The following is an 8,272-nucleotide window of genomic DNA, read 5'->3' as shown; positions in this document are numbered from 1 at the left end:
GCAGGCTAACCCAATATCTCTACTCCTAATGGAGGAGTTGGTAGCCTGGTACACCGTTTTTCTTACGATTTTTCTTCATCCCACCCCTCCCACTGGTTTTATCTCTTTATACAAAAAATGAAAAAAAAACATCCCATAAACTCCTCCCATCCCTGGTCTTGATCTTTTCTCTAGGATCCCCAGTGTCAAGACCCCGATTCCAAGTCACATCGATCTAGCCGGTAACACCTCATATCACTTTGCGGCCTCACGCACGGTATCCCTCGGGTGTCGCCTTACCATGGCCCGGGACTGTTTGCGCCTTTTGGCTCACGTATATGATAGTGTCGCTAGCATCCATATGACAGAGAACCCGGGCCGACATGGCTAGTCGTGAACCCAAAGCGGCACAGACCTATGGAGACAGGCATACATGAATCACATGGAACATGTCAGTCATCAACGAGTGATTCCGGGCTGTAGCATTGGGCTAACAGGACTCCGGGGAACCCCGGGCTGTAGCAGGCTAGGCAGGACTCCGGAAGCCACCGTGTGACATTTCCCCGAAGGGACGACATAGGGACGAAGTGAAACACATGCCGGCCAGTCAAGTGTCCTGAACAGTAGTGCTGGGCTAGTAGGACTCCGGTGAACCGGGCTGTAGCGGACTACTATGGCTCGAGGAACACTAGACTACATTTCCCCATAAGAAAGGCTGCCAAGGATAAACAACTAGATTGTCGGATCCCACTCATACCAAGCATTTCAATCATACACACAATATGCCCGATATGAGTACATACAACATGGCATCACAACAAAACTCTACAACTCAAGTATTTTATTTAAAGGCTCCAGAGAGCCATACATAACATGTTCATACAGATAGGGGTCACACGACCCGACACTCAAGTCATACAAACATACAAGCACATGCGGAAGCAACTAGTCTGAGTACATACTCTAGAAAGAAAGAAGGCTTCTCGAAGCCTGTCTAACTACATAGGGCCCTCCATGGCCAGGATCACCACCTGGGTTGCTAGTCACTCGTCGACGTCAAGGTCTACATAGAACCCATCGGGGTGGGCGGTGTTGTCGTCTGGAAACAATAAATAAACAAACATGAGTACAAAGGTACTCAGCAAGTCTTACATCAGAACCTACTATACATGCTTATTCTCAAGAAGGTGGTGGGGTTAATGCAGCAAGCCAGCTTTGACTCTTGGCTAAGCTATCCTACAGGACTCCACCAGTAAAATAGTTTTCGCACACGAGTCCACTACTCACCAACACAATACTCCACCGGGGATCCTCCCTCGTCATCCTACGAGAGGGCCATCCTCGATACTCACACTTTTCTTGAGTCTTTTAGTAGTGTCCATTAACTTGTCTATGAACTGTATAGGCAACCAAGTAGTCCTTTACCGCGGACGCGGCTATTCGAATAGTTTTATACCCTGCAGGGGTGTACTTCGTCACACACGCTTTCACCACTTACCGCCGCTTACACGACATGTACTCGGCAACCTTCAAGCGGAAACCCAGCGAGGGTGTTGGCCACGGCCTACCTAAACACTTTAGTCTCTAGTCCAGGTTTATCGCCTATCCAGGTTCCATCCGCAGGGAGTCCGGCCGAGGTTTCCACATACGGCCCCGAACGATGTGAACAGGGTTCCCGGGACACCAAACGGGTGACTCGGTACACCGTGCCACGGTGTATCTACCGCAACATAGCCCACCCCTAGGGTCAGTGCTACGCACGGCCACCAACACATAACCTACAAACACCAGAAACTATTTGCAACTCCTGGACAGAGTACTAGGGTGGTTAAGAAGCCGAGAGGGTCAATTAAGGATCCCAATGCATGGTAGTAGCTGAATCTTAAATCACACATACAGATCTCAGTTCTTAGGGACGGCCTCAATGAAACAACCCACCATGTACTCCTACATGGCCTCTCATCGATACCTTTACCAAAACATGTTCAACACATCCCTCACGTTACCGACATAAACATTTCACTCTAGCCCATCACCCAGATGAACCAGACCTGACACAACTCTAAGCATAGCAGGTATAGCAAGGTAGGAATCACATACATGGCTCAATCAAATCCTACACATGCTAGTGGGTTTCATCTAGTTACTGTGGCAATGACAGGTCATGCAGAGGATAAGGGTTCAACTACCGTAGCACACAGCAGTTTGAATCGCGTTGTCTTAATGCAGTAAACAAGAGCAGAAGCGAGAACATGGGTTTGTATCGGAATGATCAATGGTTGCTTGCCTGATGGAGTGGTAGTGGGATACTGCCCTTCAGTTGGATACTCATGAATATCCTCGGAGGCAGAACCTACCACGAAAAACACATCGTAACACAATCAACACATGACGATATGCAACAATATGATGCATGCTATGACATGGCAATATGAATGTGTCTTGGCCTAATGCAAGTTATAACAAAGGGGAATGAACTCATTTGAATCAAAGATTCAAATATTAGCTCATTAAACATGGCATTTATAGTGCATTTTCTTATTCTGCCTAAACAGCAAGGTAAACTTGTTTTGTCATGCATGAAACCATTACAGATGGATAGATTGAGTTTTTCTGATAATTTTTCATATATAATTTATCTCATTTGGAGCTATGGTTGAATTTCTATGAATTTTTGAAGTTTGAACTATTTTCTGGAATTTCCTGAATAAGAATAAATCCAGAAAATCAATTACTGCGTCAGCATTGCGTCAGGGTGACGTCAGCAGGTCAAAGGCGCCAGCCCAAGTCAAACCTGACTGGTGGGCCCCTTCTGTCAGCCTCTCAGCTAATTAGCAAAATTAGATTAACACTAATTAGTTGTCAGTGGGGCCTGGGCCCACATGTCAGTGACTGATTTAATTAAAAATTATTAAGACTAATCCTAATTTAGTTAGCCGACCGGCCCTACCTGTCATAGACTTAGGGGGCGGTCTTCCTGGGCCCACCCAGGGGTCAAACTGGGTCAACTCGCCGGCGGCTCGACGCCGGCGAGGCCCGAGACGGCGGAGGGCTTCAGATTTGGTCCTCCGGTGACCAAATCGACGGCGGAGACGTGCTACGCGTAGCTGGGGCTCGTGCGCATCTAGTGGGGCAAGTGAGAGGAGCTGGGGTGGAGCGAGCTCGCCGGAATCAAGCTCGTGGCGGCGGCCGGAGTTCGGGCGAGGTCGGAATCGACGCTACGGTGCACGGGAGGGAGAACTGGGGGTGGCTACAGGTTCCTGGTGCTGCACTGAGCATGGTGAGGCACTCGGTCGCGTGCTTACACGGCCGTAGCCACGACGGCGACATGGCCGGCGGCGAGGAGCGCTCGGGCTCAGAGGGAGCGGTGGCTACGAGGCATAATCAAGCACGTGAACTAGGGGGAAAGGAAGAGGGGCTCACAGCGGAGTCGGAGAGGGGGTCAGCGGGCTCGGGGAGGTCCTGGCGGCGGCGAATTCGACCGGAGATGGCTCGGGTGCCCGAGGTTGAAGACGAAGGGAAGGCGGCGATGCAGGGCCTCCGGCGATGCGTGGCTCGGTGGGGAGGACGAGGGAGTCGAGGCGGAGCTAATGGGCTCGTCGGAGGGGCGCGGGGGTGTCTATGGTGGCAACTACGGCGATCGGCGGCGATGTACGCGCTCGGCCATCGCGGGAGAGAGAGAGAGAGACGAGGGGGAGAGTGAGCGAGTGCGAGAGGGAGACGTGGGGGTCGCGTGGCACTTCAGGGCGTCTCCCGGGCGTCGGCGGAAGCAGGAGGTGGCCGGCGTGTGGCCGCGGGCGCCGGCCACGCGCTCCGCGTCCTTCTGGCGCGAGGAGGACGACGACTGGCAGCGCCAGCAGGCTAGGCCGAGCCAGGTGGCTGGGCCAGCACAGGTAAGGCCCAGGTGGGCTTTCTTCTCTCTCTCTTTTTTTTATTTTTGTTTCTGTTTTCTATTAAACTGCAACTGTTTAGCTTTAGATAAAATACTAAAACGTTTCCAAAAATCCTGAAAATAAATGTGGCCTCTGTTTAGATTATTTCCAACAGGAAACATTTATTCCCAGAATTATTTGAGCATTTGGATTATTTTATAGCATTTAAATGCCCAAATTCAAATACTTATGATTTAATTCAATGACCTTCTATTGACCTAGAAAATTGTGCACCAATTTTGCCAGAGGTTCTAACCTAAGACAAAGAGGGTGAACTTTTTAGAAGGGCATTTCAGGTTCATTGAAAATATTTTTAGTAAACCCTAGTTGTTTCTAGGGGGTGTTGGGGGTTTCTGCCTTCCCCATTTCAAATTTAAAAGAAATTTAAACATGATGCACATTCTAATGCTTGAACTAGCTAGGGTGTGACAACTCACCCCCAGTCAAAAGAATCTCGTCCCGAGATATAGGATCCTCTGGAAAGAAGGTGGGGTACTCGAGTCGAAGACGATCCTCCCTTTCCCAAGTGGCTTCTTCCTCGGAATGGTGTGACCATTGAACCTTGAGAAACTTGATATTATGACGTCGAGTGGTATGCTCGGCTTGATCATGGATACGAACGGGATATTCCCGATATGAGAGGTTATCTTGTAGATCAAGCGTTTCGTGGTCCACTCCACGGATAGGATCCGCGAAGCAACGCCTGAGTTGTGAAACGTGGAAGACATCGTGAACTCTGGAAAGATGCGGAGGTAGTTCCAATTGGTAGGCAACTTCTCCTCGTTTGGCAAGAATGCGAAAGGGTCCAATGTAACGAGGGGCCAATTTGCCTTTGATACCGAAATGATGGGTTCCCTTTAACGGAGTAACCCGAAGGTAAGCCTTCTCGTCGACTTCATAAGTCATAGGCTTATGTTTACGATCATATTGACTCTTTTGGCGAGATTGGGCTGTTTTCAATTTCTCATGAATAACGCGAACCTGCTCTTCTGCTTCCTGAATCATATCCGGGCCAAAGAGTTGTCTTTCCCCGGTTTCTGACCAGTTAAGAGGCGTTCGACATTTTCATCCATAGAGAACTTCGAATGGAGCTTTCCCCCAAACTAGCTTGATAACTATTGTTATAAGCAAACTCTGCGAATGGAAGGCATTTCTCCCAACTTATTCCGAATGAGATGACAGAAGCTCGGAGCATATCTTCGAGAATTTGATTGACTCGCTCTACTTGACCACTTGATTGAGGATGGAAGGCAGTGCTAAAGGAGAGACGAGTTCCCATAGCATTTTGGAAACTTTCCCAAAATCGAGAGGTGAAGAGACTCCCACGGTCTGAGTTAATTTCCAATGGAACACCATGAAGAGACACTATTCGGGAGATGCATAAATCAGCTAGCTGGCTAGCAGTGATACTCTCACGAACAGGTAGAAAGTGGGCTACTTTGGAAAGTCGGTCGATCACAACGAAGATGGCATTATTCCCTCTCTTGGTCCTGGGAAACCCAGTGATGAAATCCATACTGATTTTATCCCATTTCCATTCAGGAATAGCCAAAGGTTGAAGGGTGCCAGCAGGCCGTTGATGCTCTGCTTTAACACGACGACAAACGTCGCAATTAGCAATGTATTGAGCGATTTCTCTCTTCATCCTAGTCCACCAAAACCTCTGGCGTAGGTCTTGATACATTTTGGTACTACCAGGATGAATGGTGAGAGGGGATTCATGAGCTTCCTTAAGGATCAATTGGCGTAGATGTTGTTTCTTGGGAACCACCAAACGGTTCTCAAAGAAGACAGCACCCCGCTTATCCATGGAAAAACATTTAGAAACTCCGCTAGCAATGTTTTCCTTAATCCGGGATATGCCCTTATCATACCGCTGGGCGGTTATGATCTGATCCATAAGGTTAGGTTTCGCCACCAGGGTGGATAGGAATCCTCGAGGAACAATGTGAAGATTAAGCTTACGGAATTCCTCATGGAGAAGTGGTTGACTTTGTTGTAACATTAGGTTGTTAGGACTTACGGCTTAGCGCATCAGCCATGACATTGGCTTTGCCTGGGGTGTAAGTTATTCCTAAGTCGTAATCCGAGATCAACTCGACCCAACGTCTTTGCCTGAGATTCAAATCTGGTTGGGTGAAGATATATTTCAAACTTTGAAGATCGGTGAAGATCTCGCAATGATTACCGAGAAGGTAATGTCGCCAGGTTTTAAGTGCATGGACTACAGCTGCAAGCTCTAGATCATGTGTGGGATAATTTTCCTCATGTGGGTGTAATTGCCGTGAAGCATAGGCAATTACCTGACGATCTTGCATGAGTATGCAACCTAGTCCTTGTCGCGAGGCGTCGCAATAGATAATAAAGTCCTTGGAGAAGTCTGGTGGTACCAGTACGGGAGCAGATGTCAGGCGTCTTTTCAGTTCCTGGAAACTGAGCTCGCACTGTGGAGTCCACTCGAACTTTTTATCTTTCTTGAGGAGTTCAGTTAGAGGTTTAGCAACCTTGGAGAAATTTTCGACGAAGCGGCGGCAATAGCTCGCTAAGCCAAGGAAGCTCCGAACTTGCTTAACCGTCTCAGGTGGAGTCCAATCAAGGACGGCTTGAACTCGCTCGGGATTGACAGCAATATCCTTACCAGAAATTACATGGCCTAGATAGGTCACTTATGGCAACCAAAATTCACACTTGGAGAATTTGGCATAAAGGCGATGCTCTTGAAGTTTCATCAATACCAGCCTTAGATGTTCGGCATGTTCCTCTTCATTCTTGGAGTAGATGAGTATGTCATCGAGGTATACTACGACAAATTTGTCCAAGTACTCCATGAAAACCAAGTTCATTAACCGGGAAAAGGTGGCTGGGGCATTGGTTAAACCGAAGGACATCACGGTGTACTCGTATTGGCCATAACGAGTAACAAAGGCCGTTTTGGGTATGTCCCCGTTTCTGATTTTGATTTGATGGTAGCCCAACCTCAAATCCATCTTGGAAAAGACTGAAGATCCAGTGAGCTGATCATACAGATCGTTGATCCTGGGAAGCGGATATTTGTTCTTGATGGTGACCAAATTGACAGGTCGGTAATCCACAACCATTCGATCCATTCCATCCTTCTTCTTGACGAAGAGGACGGGGCAAGCCCAAGGAGAGGAACTAGGACGGATGAAACCCCTTTTCAAGGACTCATCGAGTTGGTTCTTAAGCTCGGCTAGTTCTAAGGGTGCCATCTTGTAGGGTCCTCTAGAGATTGGAACGGTTCCTGGGACAAGGTCTATCACGAACTCAACATCCCTGTCAGGTGGAACACCTGGCAGTTCTTCTGGAAATACATCCGGAAAGTCTCGGACTACCGGAACATCCTCAAGGTCTGGAAGAGGGTTGGCATTTAGAGAGTAAAGCTGGCGCTTGGCCACTCGAGTTAAGACATTGACTGTCTTGCCCGATGGGTGAGTAAGTTGTACGGTTCTAGTGGCACAATCGATCTTAGCATAATGAGCTGACATCCAGTCCATACCCAAGATGATATTTATGTCGGAGGACTTGAGAGCTATTAAGGATGCAAGGAATACAAGTCTGTCGACAAGAATTTCATTCCCATGGCTTACTCTAAAAGTTTGCCATTTGGAGCCCGGGGTCTGAATTACCATGGAAGTGGGCATGTCACAGAATGACGTGTTATGCAATCGAGCATAGCTTTCAGATATGAATGAATGAGATGCTCCAATATCGAAAAGAACAGATGCCGGATGGCAGTTAACAAGGAGCGTACCAAGGACGACGTTGGGATCCTCATGAGCCTCCTCGGCTGAAACATAGTTGACATGGCCACGTGCAGTGGTGGCCGGCTTGGCGTAGAATGTTTTTCCCACGGGCTTACCACGGCCAACGGATTTTCCAGTTTGATTGGGGTTGTTGTTCTGGGGACACTCTCGGCTATAGTGACCCGGCTCTCCACACTTAAAGCATGTCACCACATTGGGGCGTGGAGCAGCATTAGCAGCGGGGCCACCATAGGGCTTGGGTGGTGAAAATTGCTGGTTGGGACGAGGCGCCTCAAAGGATGGCCTCGGGATGAACCTGGGTGGCAGTGTCGTGCTTGGGATCCACACCCGGCGCTTCTGAGCTCCCGAGCCGGATGAAGAGCCAAAATCACGGGAGTGCTTGCGTGAAGCGTCATAATCAGTCTGGCCTGTCTCAGCGCTGATGGCTTTATTGACCAGCTTTTGAAAAGATGTGCACTCGTGCAGACGGAGATCGCGGCGAAGCTCAGGGCTAAGTCCCTTGCGGAACCTTGCCTGCTTCTTAGCGTCAGTAGAAACCTCTTCAGGGGCATAGCGTGCCAGATTCCCAAATTCACG

The sequence above is a fragment of the Triticum aestivum genome, chromosome 4A (genome assembly GCF_018294505.1).
Source record: "Triticum aestivum cultivar Chinese Spring chromosome 4A, IWGSC CS RefSeq v2.1, whole genome shotgun sequence".
In the NCBI taxonomy this organism is placed as follows: domain Eukaryota; kingdom Viridiplantae; phylum Streptophyta; class Magnoliopsida; order Poales; family Poaceae; genus Triticum; species Triticum aestivum.
This window is presented reverse-complemented; position numbering follows the sequence as displayed.